Source organism: Synchiropus splendidus, chromosome 3 (assembly GCF_027744825.2).
Source record: "Synchiropus splendidus isolate RoL2022-P1 chromosome 3, RoL_Sspl_1.0, whole genome shotgun sequence".
Classification (NCBI taxonomy): Eukaryota; Metazoa; Chordata; class Actinopteri; order Syngnathiformes; family Callionymidae; genus Synchiropus; species Synchiropus splendidus.
Genome location: NC_071336.1, coordinates 27,032,787 through 27,049,798, shown reverse-complemented (window position 1 = coordinate 27,049,798; position 17,012 = coordinate 27,032,787). Strand labels below are relative to the sequence as shown.

Genomic DNA, 17,012 nt, shown 5'->3' with positions numbered 1-17,012 from the left:
CGTCCAACCATGTTCAGCTGAGCACCAGTCACACAGACTCTGGAGTTTCCCACGTTGCCATATTGTTAACACAGTCATGAAATTCGCTGCCACAAGAAACTAGTGATGGGCTTCTGATGCTCCATGAAACAGCGTCCTCTACAAAAATATGCACACTAGATGGCACTGTCTCCTCCAAAACAACAACAACCACTTCATTGAAACCTCAAATCATTTTTAAACCAAAAGCGCTACCTACTGAGCTCTGAAAATGAGGCTTCATGAAGCCTCATAAGCTCACGACACGAAGCATGAATGAATCACAAGTTTCCAATTCAACTGCTATTGTTAACAAGGACTTGAGTTGTATTTTCAAATGAGGTTTTCTTTAGCAATCGATGCCAGAACAGGATCATTTGCTGAGAAAATCGGATCATTTCAAACTATGTGGCTGCTACAGCAGGTTGCTGTGCCAAGCCTGGCAGTCTTCTACCAGACTGTTTCAGTATGTCCACTCCAGACACTGTTTCACCACCTGCTGACATTTTGACCAAACATGGCGGGCTCCCAGCAAACCTTGGCTCCGAACAGGACTTATATGATGTTTCATTTAAAAATTATTTAGACCCTTTTAAAAGGCAAACCTCTGAATATCAAACATGGATCCAGAAAATCTGTCATTGCCCAGAACATATCACAAGATATCCCAGTATCCAACTGTTTCCTGTTCAAAGAGAAGGTATCAACTCTGATTCTTCAGGTAAAGGAGAGACTACGATCCAGTAATTGGGCACCCTCTGAGTTACATTAGCAATTTGAGTCAACATGGACTGTCTGGAAGAAAAACAAAGAACTGAAAATCAATCGATGACTGCTCTTTTTGGCTGTTTGGGCTTATTACACCAGGAGCACACCAGCCTTTCTCTTCATTTGGAAGGAACAAAAATACACAGGAAAAATAGAAAACTCCACGTGCTTCACATAAACAAGCCGGTGCAATATTTGATAACATTTAAATTTTGATAAGTTACAGGTGACCCTCAGCAGGTATAGACAATATTTTACTCATTATACGCAAATGTGAGGCGGATGGCACCATAGATGGCGAGACACCACTAGATACTGGAGGCGTGTGAAAGTGGTCACGCTGTGGCAAAAACCCAAGACATGTTTACACCGTCTGCTCTGTTTTGAAACCTATAAATGGCAACAAATATGTCGGGAAAAACTCGTGGCTTGGCTGTTGATTCCCTCCAGAACCACACTAACATATTGACAAAACACTCTGAAATAAACACCTTCAGTTCAGACAGGGAATATGACACCGCTATGGACTGTATTATCTCACATGCACAGACAAATAACCTCTTTATTTTCAGGACTCCAGTGTTTCTCAACACGGGTTGAAAAAAAAAGAGGGAAGCTTAAGTGGCACTTATGGATACGGTCAGCGTTTAGCTGGGGTGAAAAAAAAAAAAAAAAAAACTCTCACTAAACAGGCTGCTCTCGATGGCCAGCGAGCTGCAGAACAGATTTAATGAAGGTTACGCTGTCCTCTCTCATGGCCTACATCCTGATGCCAAAGCTAATTGCATAATTTGTTTCAGAATTAACAGCTAATAGCAGTCTCCTCCAGGCCGGAGCCAGACCCCTCCTCCCTCCACACACTCTGAATATTTTTTTTCTTCCATCCTCTTATACCATTATGTCTGTATTGAGAGGAGCTTTAGACAATACAGCTGAAATAGTGAAGAGCATTACACCGATACCCGGGATGAAAGAGTGGTGATGAATTACAGGCCAATTCATCCACTTGGCCTCTGCTCATTGAATTAAATGGATAGTTAAACATACTCCGGATGGAATCCTCACAAGCTAAACAACAAGAGAAGAGGTTCAGTCAAGTCCTGTTGTTTACATTCATGCATCTATAGATGAAAAAGAGGCAGAAGTTTTATTACTAAAAAAGGTGAGTCCAAAATTAAAAATATCGGGTCGTATTTTTAGGCCCACGTAACTTGAGTGTGAAATGCTGGCCATGTAATTCATTTAAAATGTAATGAGATGTATGTAGTGAGACTTCGTCCTCTGATATAATAAAGATATTTAATCTCTCACTGTTTTATTTGATTTCAATTTATACTTCAGCAGAGTTGCAAGTAAGATATGGCTTTCGGATTATTGCGCTGCAATCAGAAGCACTTTGTTCCTCATGTTTCCAATGACAGTGTGTGCTGCAACTGCAACTTCGGATCCTTTCAGTCGTACAAGAATAATGAGTTCTTTGCAGCAATAGTTTGATGTCACAGTAATTTATTGGACTGCACTACACGTGTAGTGTAAATATATTGGACTGCATTTTAAAAAAAGATCAATGTATTCAGGTATTAAAATAAATAAAATGCAATAGTTGTCTCGAATAAAAAAATATTTTAATCAATTTGTCCAGTCCAGTGTATTTATTTATTGTATGAATATCACAGTGTAGAGATATAAATATCCTTTATTTACTCATTACAATATAGATGCTACTATTGTATCTTGACCGTAGTGTGGAATTCTTGCAAATACCGGTACTCAAATTTGAGTGGCTGAGAAATGTGACACAAGCAAATCTATGACACAAAGGCAGAAACATGGCTTTTAGGTCACATGATCACAATAATCATCAAAAAAAGATGTTTGTAATGGCACTTATACACGGACAGGATTAGCACTCTTACTCGCGAGTTAAACTAAAGAGTGGTCTTAACCGAATTAGATGCATGTCCTCATGATACAGTGGCCACAACAAGCTCACCTAACTCCAGCTCAGCCACACCCAGGGATGGGCTGGTGAAGCTTCATGAAACAGTGTAGAGCCCACTAGATGGCACTCTCTGCTCTAAAATCTTTGGATTTGAACAACCATTGCCAATTAAACTTTACAACGTTTTTAAACTGAGAGCGCCACCTTCTGAATTCTGAAACTGAGGGCGCTGCTTCATGAAGCCTCAGCCCATCACTAGCTGCAGCAATGACCTCCTCTCTTCTCAAATAACCAACATGTATTTTAAAAAAATGAATTGAACAAACAGAAGAGCCGTGACATGTCCAAACAAACTCCTTAAAACACCTGCACATAATGAGTAGAAGTTCTAAAACAGTAAGAGTCTTACGTAAACGATTGTGTGTGCATTTCCGAGTTGTTTGTTTGCTTCGATAATGAACACAAGGACAAACATTTCATCAACACACTCTCCTCAACAAACAACGGCACGTCAAAGAAACGCGACGGCGCAACCTCTTTATATTTCCGAAATTAAAGGTCATTTGAAACAACGCTCATAAATAAATTCCCTTCTGTCGGCGGGAAAAACAGTTGATTGCCAAGTCAAAAGGGTGACTGTGGTTGATATTTTCCTCCTAATCACATGACTTGACCCGAGTGGCCAATGATCTGTATCTGCTTCTCATTGGTTCCCGCCAGAGTGGCGTGCAAGTGCTGCCTCAGGCGCTGAAATTTTAATTAAGGTCCTACTCAACCTTCAGACATCGCCGAAACAAAAGGAGAACTAATCGAAAAGAAACACTTTCCCTGCAGAAAATAAACAAAAAAAAAAATGTTGACTTTCCTTTTACTGGGCACATCACTGCTCGAAAGGCTTCTGATGAACTACAGGTATGTGTATTTTCCATGCTAGATATTTCATCTTTTAAAACTGTCAAACACAGAGTTTGGCTCACAAACTGTGCTAATGGCTACAGTACAAACATAGCTACGTAACACAATGAAAACTGTGTTGACACCTCATGCTGACCATGAAGCAACGTCTTACAGTTTGATGATAAATGACCAACCAGGTAGCTGAATTTAGAGCGGAAAGACTTCAATAAAAATATTTAAATTGAAGCTAAGAATTGTATGCACAGTCTATATTCATAATAAGACCAAGTGTCAATCAGTTATTTTACTGTAGTTACCTCATTAGATGTTCTCCACCGTGGCTTATATCTGCTGCATCCCATGTATATGTGTGTGAGCGTCCGTGTGTGTACAACCGTGTCATAATTCTTTCACTTTTGCGCAGCAGGAGCAATATCAGCAGAGGCAGAGACACTCTGTGACCCGGCTTTAAACCCATTTCTGCCACACACACTCACACCCCGACACACTCACTAAGAAAGCTAATAATCATCTTACCTGCTTCACAGCGTCAGCAGCAACGGCAGCAAAGAGAGGAGAGAAACAACAGAAGCCAATATGAGTGATGGAATAATAATAATAAAAGCATTTTTATGAGCTCCATGGGTCGCAATAAAAAGATGAAAAACAAAGAACATATTGATTTACTGTGGCTAAATTTAATCATCAGAACATCATTGTTGATATTTTTGCATTTGCAACACTGCTAGATCCAGGTCTCAATCATAAACAGTTGTTTCATTAACATGGACGGTAAAGGTGAGTGATGAGCACCGCTGCCTCTTGATGGGGCAATGGAGGTTTCCTCGGGTCGCGGTCAATCGCAACTACCTGAACTAGAACCACTCCACCAATGATGCCCTTTATGTTCTGGCTATTACCAAGACACTGGTCCTTCAGACAGAAGATGACATCACTCAACCCAGGCAGGTCAACCCATCCTCAGTCCCGCGGCCTGATGTACTGACGTTGGGAAAGTTGCCATTTGTGTCCTTTGCTGAAGACAAATGCAGCCTTCAGCATTGCATGGTAAGGCTACGCAAACAATAGGTGTTTCAGTGAACTAAAGGAATGTATTTCAGTTGCTATTAATAACCCCTTTTGCGGCTCTCCTCCTTCCTGACAGTACCGAAAGTCACTTTGACTAAAAGGCACAGCCGTTTTATAGGCTGACCCTAACCCCATTACAGTTTATACCTTTGTAAATCTGGTACACAGAATGTAAATACTGAAAATCACAAATTCAAGAAGAGAAACCAATTATATGTGACTAATATCAAACATTTGCATGACATTAAGATTGAAATAGAGTGTGTTTAATCCATGACAGGGTGGTGAAGACGAATTTCCTCTGAAAATGACACTGGGGTCACAATAAAAATATCAATAGGGATGTACAGTCAATACTTTATTTTCAGGGTCATATGTGTCCCACATAATGTCTATGTCTTAGAAAACAGCCCCTTCTGGATGTCTGATCTTAAATGCAAATTGGAAATTGGTTTCAAAACTGTAAAGACCGTTGTGCGTTTGCATTGCACATGACACAACAGTAGCTTCAGATTCTGCAAGTGACTTTGCAGCACGTGGAGCTACGGGATCATCACTCATAGGTGTGAGGAGAATGACAATCTTACTCCTAAATTTGGACAAATTGTCACATCACAGAACTCGCACATCTGTAAAGACTCAGGTTTTGTTTGATGGGCAACCCCGGTGCGATTTGAGATTCAGATAAAAGGGAATGAAACGTGTGCATGAGGCATAATAAACAGAAAGGTGTTGCCATGACAACCGCCCGAGCTTGATGATGGCGAACCCCACGTTGTTTCAACCCTCCTCCATAAACAAACAAGCAACCCAGACGGAGGGGGGGAGGCGTCACCGGAGCGCTCATGGCTGTTCTCTTTCTTCAAACCCAGCAAGCGCAAGCGGGAGATTTCAATCATGATTCCTGACAGTCTATTAGGATTGGCATAGGTTATCATTACCTTGTGTGTCTGCATCCTAATGCATATTCTCTTATCAGCGTTTGGCACATTGATAACGGCAGAAAACAGCGAAATGTCATTCTCTGGCTTCAGGTAGCCCTGCACGTCTGGGACAAACAATGTGACTCTCTTTGAAATAATGGGCTTTATCTCGTGTCACATATTTAAAACGTCAAGTTGCAGAGGAACATACCTATATAGCTGTCAAACGCTTACTGGCGCTCGTTCTCCCATATCTGTCTTTGCTGTCGTCCAAGATCCGTCGCATTAAGCTTAACCTGCTGTCAGTATGTTGTCACACAAAAGACAGAGGAATATAATGTCTATATGGCTGTGACAGACCAGTTTTCAGCCGAACAATGTGGACCATTCTGTGACATCAAAAAGGTGGCTTCTGTAATAATCTTTCCTTAACCTTTGAAGACCAAAGGTTTCCTCCAGAATTAAGGCGAGAGATCCAGGCGGAGAGCAGAGTGCAGACAGGGTGGAGTGAGGCAAGATGTGTGACCAACAAGTAGCGGTGAGAGCAAAAGGGAAGCTTGGTTGGACAGTACTGGGACAGTAGTAAACAGTAGTGAGGCCCGCTACAATGGATGGTGAAGAAACACACACAGAAACGAGTAGATCAGATGGACATTCATGAGGACAAATTGGTGTCAACACTAGGGAGGTCTGATGGTTTGGCTGAGAGGAGAGGCATGTTGGGTGAAGAATATTGAAATGAGGAAAACAACCAAGAGCACAGGTGCGACTAAGGAGGACGACAAAGAAGAAGCTTCGATATATTTAATTTGCCCCAGGCGATATGACTTTGAACACTTGAATTTTAAACCGTATCAGTTTCATTGCACCATCTTTTTGCATGCAAGTCCTCTTGTACTAATTTCCTTCAAAAAAAAAAAAAAAATCATTGCAGTTGACATGTATTTTAAGTATTTTATTTTGATATTAAATAAAAATATAAAGTATTGCCTTTTCTCAAATGAAATAATACATTTAATAATCACTAATAAATTCAAACTTCAATTCAATTTGTGACTAAATTAATGAACATGATTTACAACAGGTTTTAGATCTGTTGTTTGGGCTCAATATTTTATCATACTTTGCATTGTCAATACTATGCCTTTCCACAGTCAGCGCTACACAGTATACACTTGAACTGTGTGCTGACTTGACATGACGTGACTTTTTTCTGTATCTCTTTCTGTAACTTTCCATCTCTTCCATCTCTCTCAGTGACCCCTCCTGCCCCCCTCAGTTCAGTGTCGGCACACATCTTGACCACACCTGTTCCAACTGTTGTTTGGGCTGTGCAACTGTACTGTATATGAAAAAATCATATAGTGAAAATGAAGGCGGGTTTTTACCAACCAGGATTTGGCACAGACCAAAGTTTAAGGGAATTTTACACAGTAAGCCACTATACTGCAATTTTGGATGGGTGTTATGTATCATTATACATTTTGGCATTCTGGTGACAATGATAAAAATCAGGATAAACACATTTTCATTCTACAGTCTGTCTTGCCCAGCTGATGATGGAAGTCAACAGTTACTACAGTAACTGGTCAGTTCTGTTCTCGGCATAACTGGAGTTTATTTCCAACGTTAACACAGAATGTTTAAATATAACAGTTAAAAAAGTGTTGAGATGGACAATTTCACGTCTCTCATAGATCCCTCTTGTGTTCATAGCATCACAGACTGCCACTTTTGTTTTGGGGTTCAACTCTGGCTGTGTGATGCAGGGAGTGCTCCAGAATGTTTTGTAGCCTAGTGGAGGCCAGCGAAAGATGTGGCGGAGATGTTATGTAAATATTTCCAGTGAGGTCAACATAAGGTGCCGTTGTTGTGACATAACGGAGTCAAAGCGGGAAGCAGGTTTTGCTGAGGTGGCAGTGCATCTGTTGATTCCTGATATGACAAGCATGTTAGAAAAAAGTATCTGGGCAGCTTGATCTGACAAAACCAACACTGACTCAGATTCTCAGAGTCTACTGATCTCAGTACTGAGAAATACTATGCCAGCATTTATATTGAATTTAAAAGGCTATGAATAAAAAAATATTGATTTAACAAAATTATTTTCTGAATAATTGGAATTAAAATATAAAACTCTATGTGTAAAATTATTTTCATTCATTTTGAAAATACTTGAATTATTCAATTCAATTATCCAAAAAAAAGTCAACCTTTCAATATAGAAATTACTCAATTATTCAATAAAAACATGACTGGATTCAACTATTTAAAAAAAGATTTCAATGTTACAAAACTAAATACATTTCATAAAAAAAAAAAAAATGAATCAATATTTGAAATTCAACCATTCAATATCCTGGTGGCACTAAAATACTCCACATATTTTCTGTCTAAATAATACTTTTTAAACTACAACTGTGAAAACTCTCCTCGCTGCTGTGTGTAGTTGGGTCTTTCATAACCAAAAGAGTTGGACCAAGTCTAAGTGTAAATGACAAATTTGAACTTCATTTCATCAGTGGGGAAAACAACAAGGATGCAGACTGGTGTGGCCTTTCCCAAATGGAAATCAGTGATGTAGAACTAATGTTTATAGAGTGACGCTGAAGTTGCTTGTGTTCCGCAAAAGTGGTAATTCAGCCCAAAGGCCTGTATCAACTCCCTGTCGCCATGAAGGCAGACATATCACGGCTGCGACTAGACTCTGTGATCCAGGTATGTTTTCAAGCGTCAGCACTTGAACCTGTCTTGATTAATAATCCATATTTTCTTCATAAACTCAGGAAAAAAAACACATTTAACTGCTGACTATGAAAATGGAAGGATGATGGGTGTATACAGAAGAAACATTTCTAATATTGGAATAGATTTTTAAATTATACGAGTCGCCCTCCCCTCATCTCTTGCATGTATTTGCTTAAAACGTGTGCGATAGCCGCAGCTACAACATCACACACAAGTCAAGGAAAGTGAATGCAAATGAAGTGCAAATACACCGACCTACTTTTAAGAACCCAACTCAGCACACAGAGTTATTGTTAACAAGTGATCTCATAGTTAGCTTAATGTTCATCTTTCAGGACGCGCCAACATTTGAAGAGTTGAAAAGAAATTCCTAGATTTGTCCTCATTTTTTGTGACAAAGTTCTCAGCTGGAATCAGAATGAAATACATTGCGCTGCAGTGCAAAACCATACCGCACGGTTTGAGTGGCATGTTGGAGAGACAGTGGTGGTATGGCTGAGTCTCCTACAGTGGCACAATCCTGCATGTAAAACTGTGTTATCTTTACACATGCAGCATCCAGAGAGTTAAATAATACAACTGATTTGTTTTTCTTAGCCGCACTTTTTCTCCAGCAACCTGTCACATGCTGCTGCTGCAGGTGGTGGGAAGATCCGATGAAAGATGCGAGCCACTGCCAGACAGGGAGAAAAACTGACACAAGGAACTACAGACGCAGCAGGGTTGTAAACAGAGACTCAAAAAAGGGGGCAGGAAAAGAATAAGTAATATACTTCCAAACAAAGAAACTCAGTGGGGGTGACAGAGTCGTGCTGGTCGTCATCCATCCACCACTGTGAGTCTGACACTAACACAAGTGCCGCACAATTAATGCAGAGCAATGGTGAGAAAGTCATTAATCATCTGGAGACGTGAAATATTCCCCATTTATTATGTTCATTTAAATATTGATGTTCATTGAAAGTGTTGGCTTAAGTTGAGGGTAAACCTTGGGGTCGCCATAATTCAGAATCCTTCATTTTCAACACGTTTCCGCGTCCTAAAGGAGTCATTTATCAGCTTTTTGGTTTGTTTTTGTGGCGTAAAAATGAAATCAGGAATTTAGTTTATTATTCACACAGGATTCAACACATCCACTCCTGAGATACACACACTCTACTACAGTGCTCACATGATAAAACACTCCATCACTCAGAGCAAAGTGCAACATACTAGTAACCCTGAAGAACACACACTTAGGACCTGTTGTGCAACTCATTTTCGCTAACTTACCTTCGCTAAGTTACCAGTTGTTGCACAATTCAGCTTCTGCAACAAGTGTTAACTGGACCAACTTCTGAGTTGGCCAAATCGGCGGTGACTCTCGAGTATGTCGCAACATTTGCCACACAATTAAAGTACTCAAGTGCCCAGAACAATACCTCTCCTCACATGTACCCTTAAAAAAATCAAAAATATATAAAAGGGAAAAAAAAACAAAAACAAGATTGTTTAGCCAGCTAGCAAGGTAACCAACTGGACCCATCACTAGATCAAATTAACCTGAGATAGAAGAGTCAATTCTCCCATTTCTGCTGCCCTGAAAACAACTAGCCTACTTTTATACAGCATGGAGCCCAATCTTCAGTGTCTTTACATTCTGTGTCTCAGTTCTCATGAACGTCTGACTTAAACAGATACAAGTAACATCCGACTTACAACCGGGAACGGTTCCGACCAACCGGTTGTAAATCGGAACGTAAGTCTAATGCCATTCAAAATAGCCGACGCGAGGGTTATAGGTACTGTAGTGTACTGTAGTACTGTAGTGATAGATAGAACTGTCGTACGCTTTGCTGGGCTGCTACGTGCTGCGGTTCCAGACACTGAATAAAAACATTTTAAAAAGCATCTGCTGGCTGTGGTCGTACGTACGGGTGGACGTAAGTCGAGCAGGTCGTAAGTCAGATGGTACTTGCACATGTTTTTGATTTTAAAAAGAACACTGCGGAACATGATCTTAAACATGTTGTATACATATCCATTCTTTCTGCTTATAATGTTATTAAAGAGCACCCTTCATGAAAAAAAAAAGTCACTCATACACAACACACTGTTTATGTGGCGGTGACACATCATCTTTTAAGCTGAACCGCCCAGCACCCCCCAACGAGACTATGATATTATGAGGCAAGTGAAGCTTGTGAATCCATTTGTATGGATCCCAGCATGCCTCAGTGGGCGGAAGAGCCATTCTTCAGTCAACTGCTTCTCACAGGGCAACAGTTGCAGCCATTGATTCAGACTGTCTGGAGTGAGCCAGTCGGAACACAAAGATGAGCATTCAGAGTCGCCCGGCTCTGGATGCACAGCACACTGACTCAATTGTATGAATTAAGCAAATAATAAATGGGACTGTTGACAGTAAAACAATAATGAGCTGCTCAGAATGATTCATATTTGGCAGCACATCTGTTTGTTGAACTTTGAGCTACTCTCGGATAAATTCAGAAAACCCAACTGACTAATTAGGAATGGGTGAGATGGTTAAATGTAAATGTGTCATTATAATGTGAAGCCAACAAGCTGGGGCAACCGTGTCGGTCTCGGGCCTAATTAAATCTTGGTTTGTCTGCACACAGCCAGTGAACCTTGATTCGTTACTGCGTCTTATTAAACGCCAGTGATGAGCGGATGGATGGAAGGTTGGCGTGAGTTTTGGGTGACTGAATAGAGACACAAAGTTTGAAGGCATGCAAGCGCCGGCTGTCAAAACAACCCTGAGACGGACATAAAGGGAAAATACACACTGATGCAGAAACAGCTGGCTACTGATCGGAGTGTCAACGCGGCTGATGGATGCTTCATGCGTGACTGAGGTGATGTTGTGTTGCTAGGGTGTGTATGCCAGAGGTGACGGTACTGACACTGCAGAAGCGAGACATCGTACAGGGGCATGGCAGTGAAAACAGAGCTGAACCTCCTAGTGCCGCCCGTAGTAAAACACCTCTACCTACCCAGGATGACAGCACACTTACCTCTGACAGTTGAGGAAGACTCCTTGCCTCCCATTTATGCTCCCGATACGTACAATATTGTATATGTATGATCACATACTTCCATACCGTATTTATGTTGGTATTTGTTCACCAATATATCCGGGGGGAAAGGTCGCAAACTCCAAAACAAACATGGTGACTGTGGAAGAAGTAACGTATGTAAAGTAATGTGCACAAAAGAGGAAAACGGAGGAAGTGTTGTCGGAGGAGGTGGTCGGTGAGGCTGTTAAATGTATCACAACTGGAAAATTTATGCCGATGATAAGAGTACTACATATCGGGTCGTAACAGTAACGCTGTCCCCACAGTTTCTGGGGGTACTGCACCGTTTGGTCCTTGTCCGTAAGCTTTGTGGAAACATGCAGATATATGGACGAAATGAACGCAGAGCAGACGATCTTGGTTGGCACTTGACATCATTGCAGATGTGAGACAAGGCTAGGTACGGCCGAGATTCCTGTCCTGCATTTATTATTACCATTATATGCCCATTGTGCACCAGCTATCACTAGATTTCAAAACGCCGATGTGACCTGAAGAATCCAGAAATGTTCGCCTCTGAAACGCTGCCAGTTAGCGCCGGGTGTGGAGTGATGCAGAAACAAGGGTATTAACATGAGATCTTACCTCAAACATTCTGGTCAATAACCTACCCTGGGCATTATTTGAACTGGAATATAAACTGATCGACTGTTCCGTTTCTCTCCCATTCCAAATAAATAGTCATTGTTTTAGAATCGAACAACTGTATACATAACATAAGTATAAGACAACACATTGTTTAAGCCACCACACTGCCAACGTGGATTGCCGTCCAAGATCTTTGAAGGTTTCCAATGTTTGCGCTCCTCAAAGCTAAATATGGATCAGAGCGTAGGCACATGGCAACCATTCAATTGTGACTCAACCACAAATAACTGGGTAGGCTCGTATTATAATAAAATTCTAATATGCTTGTGGTGTTTCGTGGCTCAATATGTGTTGTTAAGTTGTGATAAAAGGGCACACTTCTCATATCTTTCCTATGTTGCAAGGATTACATATTATTGTAAAGAGTGTCTGAAGCGCAAGATAATCGATAAGACCGTGACATCAGAATAGTGCTTCTTATTAACAGTGCCGACGTTGAGTCTGATTTCTTGTTTATGATGTGCACCTGGGATGCAGTAGAGAACACTCCTTTATGTGAATCCTGTGCGATGGCTCTCGCCGTCACCAAGATGCTATGTGTGTTTTAGGAGTCAGCGTGAGCCAGGGTGAGTCCTTCAGGGCTCTACTTGAAGACAACAACCACTTCAAAGGATTCCCGTGCGATACGGAGCATGATGTCTGCTAGAAGACACAAGGTTTAAGCGCTGATCCGCTACTGTTTTCTTTACGATTAGGCAGGCAGCGGAGCAAAATGTCATTTTGTTCTGGTGGATTTGCAGCCCTGTTTGTCTTCTTAAATCTACAACTGAGGACTTGCCAAGTAAAGCCAGCGCCACATGAATAAAACAAGTGTCAGAGAGAGACGGCAGGACGACGCCTTTGCTTCACAAAGCTGGAGAAACAGCAGGAAGTAATGGAATCATGTTAACTCTTGGTCCTATTTCTAGCAATCAGAGTTCCGCCTCGAAATTGCACCTGTGCTATTCTTTCATGGCAGGGAAGCTCTGACTCCACTAGTCAATGGAGCAAAGCCTGTTACCATGTTCCGCTTATCTTTAATTAGACTCATCATTCCACACCCCTCACCTGGTTCACGCAACACTCGCCACACCACAACATGTTACCTGGTATTATACCCCTCCTAATTCAAATGATCTTATCGCTACCAGCCTAGTTTTCAAGCATATTACTTCATTGGCTGCCAGTGTATCTGTCCTCTGATCTCACTTCTCGAGTCTGACTTTGTACTTTTGGTGTTGGACTGATATTCTGGCATAGTTGGACAGTGTTGCTTGAGACTTGGAGTCTGAGCTTCGTGCCCCCCGGTGTTTTGTTTGACTCTCTGAACTGATCACTCGGCATTGACCCCCTGCATGACATGATTGATATGGACTTTTGCGAATACTTATTCAGTCTTTGAATCATGCGGTGGGTTCAGACCAACTTCAGCTTTTACTCTCTTTTTTCTTCACTTTTTTATCCAAACATTCCATGTAATATTTGGAGCCAGCTTTTAGCTACCAGGACGTGGGGGTTTTGTACTGAAAATGGAACGTCGTACTTTTAGGCAGGACACTGCGAGGATGCCATTTTTTCCTCCACATGATTTTCCTTCCTTCTTTGGTGAATGTGATTACAAAAAATAAATAATAAAATGCCGACTAGCCTTTCTTGGAGGGCTAATTTGAATATGCGCTCATGTATTCGTCGATTCTCTCCCTCGATGTCAGAGAGAGCACAGAAGTGCTTGTCCTTCCTCTGTTAATGAAACTTGTTTGGCTTAATAGCATCTGACGGCGAATGAACCTCAGCCAACTATGAAGATGCTGGTTCTGATGACACAAAAGTGGTGGTAAAGACACCCTGTGGAAAATCCCTTGGTCACAGCCGAAACATCCTCACTCCCATGGCGCAATATATTGACGTTGGGATTGTGAACTTTTGTGTCCTATACTGACGGCGCAGACTGCATGACACATTTAAAAAAAGGCGTTTTAGCTAATCTTAGTAAGTAAGGAATAGGATGGCGCTCGGTTTGTTCTACATGGAACACTACACGACGATTATGGCACAAATGACAATCGCGATTATTTTGACTCAAATCATCTTCACGATTCAATTCAACAATTTAAGCTTTTGCTGTCATTGAACAAACTTTATTGAACAATCAACTACAATAAAACATTGCATAAAATATAAATAATAATTTAACAGTTATATTTAACCTTCATCATGTAAGTTAAATGCTTCTCTCTAGAAACTCCAATCTGCATTGACTGGGTTTAGAGGACAGTGGAGACGAGCAGGCACTTGACTGGGCTGCAAAAAAAATTTTCTGTGGTTCTGATGTAAGATGTATTTCACCTTCCAAGCATTTTTATTCTATATTTCAGTGCTTTTCCTGGGTCCCTGCAGCGTGATGAATGACAATAAGCGCTTGATTTTATCACCCCTGTCTCAGGCTGAGCGTGAACGATTGTTCTTACGCATTTATCCACTTCCAAATAATCATTGGTTTTTGAAATATCTCCAACAAGCAGCTATCACTGCTGTGGCTCAGAACGCTGGATGAGCGTCTGCTCCTCGTAGGTACTGAATACCGTGCTGCCGTTGTACAGACCACCGAGTCTGTAGCTAACAGTAGCTAATATTGGCGGCGTGTAAACAGAGGATCGAGCTCTCTCGCTGACAGGTAGAGCCTCTTGCGGGGTGGTAACTCTGTGTAGCGGCCTCACTGTTCTTTACAGTGCAGCTTCACCAGGCCAGTGTCATGGCGTGGTGTAGCGTTTGGGTGCAATGGGACAGAATGACAGAAGCTGGGGAGTCAGGTGTTCTGCTAAATAATAGTTTCATGACAATTATCACGTTTTCATAATTGGAGGAAGACATTATCATAATAATACATTTGATCAATTGACCAGTCCTAGTGTCAGTTGCTATATAAAGGCCCTAAAACAGCCATGCGTTTCAGTTAAGGTGACTGTCAGTAAGGAGGAGAGCCATGTAATTCCCCAGGGTGTTCCCCCGACCTCAGCCCCTTCTCTCTCTATGTCATGATGGATGAATAAGACCAATATGTACTGTGTTGTCGGGAATTCACTCTAGCAGAGACATTGTGGATCCAACACATTCTCACTCCTAAGGTGATATATAGAGACCATGTGTTCTATGTTGACATCGAAATTTGCCTTCAGAGTAGCATATTTACGCATTGACGTTTCAATAGAGCATAATGTTCCCCCAGCATGATGTTCCAAAAGCAGGAGTTAGGACGTGCGTGGGAGTGCTCAATGTTATTAGATGCTACATGGTGTATATACAGTACAGCACCTCATGTTGCTCTGCGCTTTAGACTTTGAACTATTTGATGTCTTTGGTGTAAGAATGTGTTGGTAAACTAACATTGATGTGAATGCTATTGTTTCATTATTAAATGACACTTAAATTAATGCTGGAAAAGACATTTCATGTCAGATTTATATGCACAAAATAATGAACCTTGCTGGCCTGTTGTTCGTAGATGATGTCACGCCATCAATGGATCAAGAGTCATCATTACATAGGATGTAAAAGCAATACAAGTAACATCCGACTTACGACCTGCTCGACTTACGTCCATCCTGTACTTACAACCACGGCCAGCAGACGCTTTTTTTTTTGTTATTCAATGTCTGGCACCGCAGCACGTAGCAGCCCAGCATCGCATACGACAGTTACGGCAGCACAGTATCCCAGCATCTCACTCTCACACAGTGATCTACCACTACAGTAGTAGCTATAACCCTCACGTCGGCTATTTTGAATGGCATTCCACTTACGTCCAATCCGACTTACGACCGGTTGGTTGGATGTTACTTGTAGTAACAGCAACACTATAGTCAAGACATTATTTGCACTGTCCCAAAATTCATTGTTGTATCATCAGATTCATGAGAGAGAGTAATGGCACGCTTCCATTTATTAGCAACAAAAAAAAAAAAAGAAAGAAAACAGAGTGTACTTTTCCCCAACCATCATATTTTTGAACTATGAACAATGTTGCCTCACGCCTTTTGTTTCTTCTCAGGTGCCAACAAAATTGCAATCTCAGCAGGTCTAAACAACAACACTCTAAAGAGTCTAAAATAGCCATCCTGACAAGAACAGATGCCAATCCAGATCCAACGTTTGAGTCTTTTGGCTGCCTGCAACTGGTCAGTAAGTTCAGGGATTCCATGGCAGCGGTTGACAGGGCGAGGTCATTAGTCCAGCGAGACATCTTCGCCCCTTGACATTATAACTGGCCCAGTCAGTCATTGCTGACTAATGGACGTGTTAGTGTCTGGCGCTGTAATATCCCACGGCTTTTATCAGAAGCATGCAGGCCTGCGCCGCCGTGGCAGACGCTCAACAATCTGCAGACAGACCAACTCTGCCAACAGGATGGAGTGTCTTATGAGCTTCCCCAAATCTTTACCCAAGTGCTTCTACCTGCAGCTCCAGACAACACGAGCGCCGCTTCTTCAGCTCCATATCAATTCTAATGGCTATTAATGACAATTCAACAGGCCCTCCTGACCCACTGGCTCTAATCACCGTTATAATCGGCCCACTCGCCATCACTCAACTCCTCCACAACAGACCGTAGGTAGCAGTGTCAACGCTGGGTTCTTTCTGCTTGCTTTGTTAAGGAAAGCCTGTTTTCCCGGTTGAGGTGAGTCGGTGGACCTTAATTACACTTGTCCATATGCATTATTCAAACGTGTGGGAAGTATTTTGGCCAAGAAAAGTCAGGAGAAAAGTGCCTTTCCCCGCCTCCGTAAGAGTTTCAAGCTATTAATACCATTTACATATTTCTGATTAGCACAGTCGTTTTCATGTTGGGCACCTGAATGATTCCATGACAATAATGGTGTACATTTATACCATGGTCTTCATAACACCCAAACCATTTCACAA

At 41.5% G+C, this 17,012-nt stretch overlaps 1 protein-coding gene across 4 annotated transcripts in view; it reads right to left on the bottom strand.

Annotated features, from left to right (window-relative positions):
- The window catches only part of adarb2 (adenosine deaminase RNA specific B2 (inactive)), a 159,087-nt gene that overhangs the window by 78,758 nt on the left and 63,317 nt on the right, over positions 1-17,012 (bottom strand). Inside the window, exon 1 of one of the 4 annotated variants that reach the window (XM_053858335.1) lies at positions 5,850-5,986. The exons of 2 other annotated variants lie outside the window; for them this stretch is intronic. The gene's annotated coding sequence lies outside the window, so the exon portion shown is untranslated. Of the gene's footprint in view, positions 1-5,848; positions 5,987-17,012 lie in introns of those variants that run through there. One more of the 4 variants, XM_053858336.1, reaches the window with a different exon arrangement.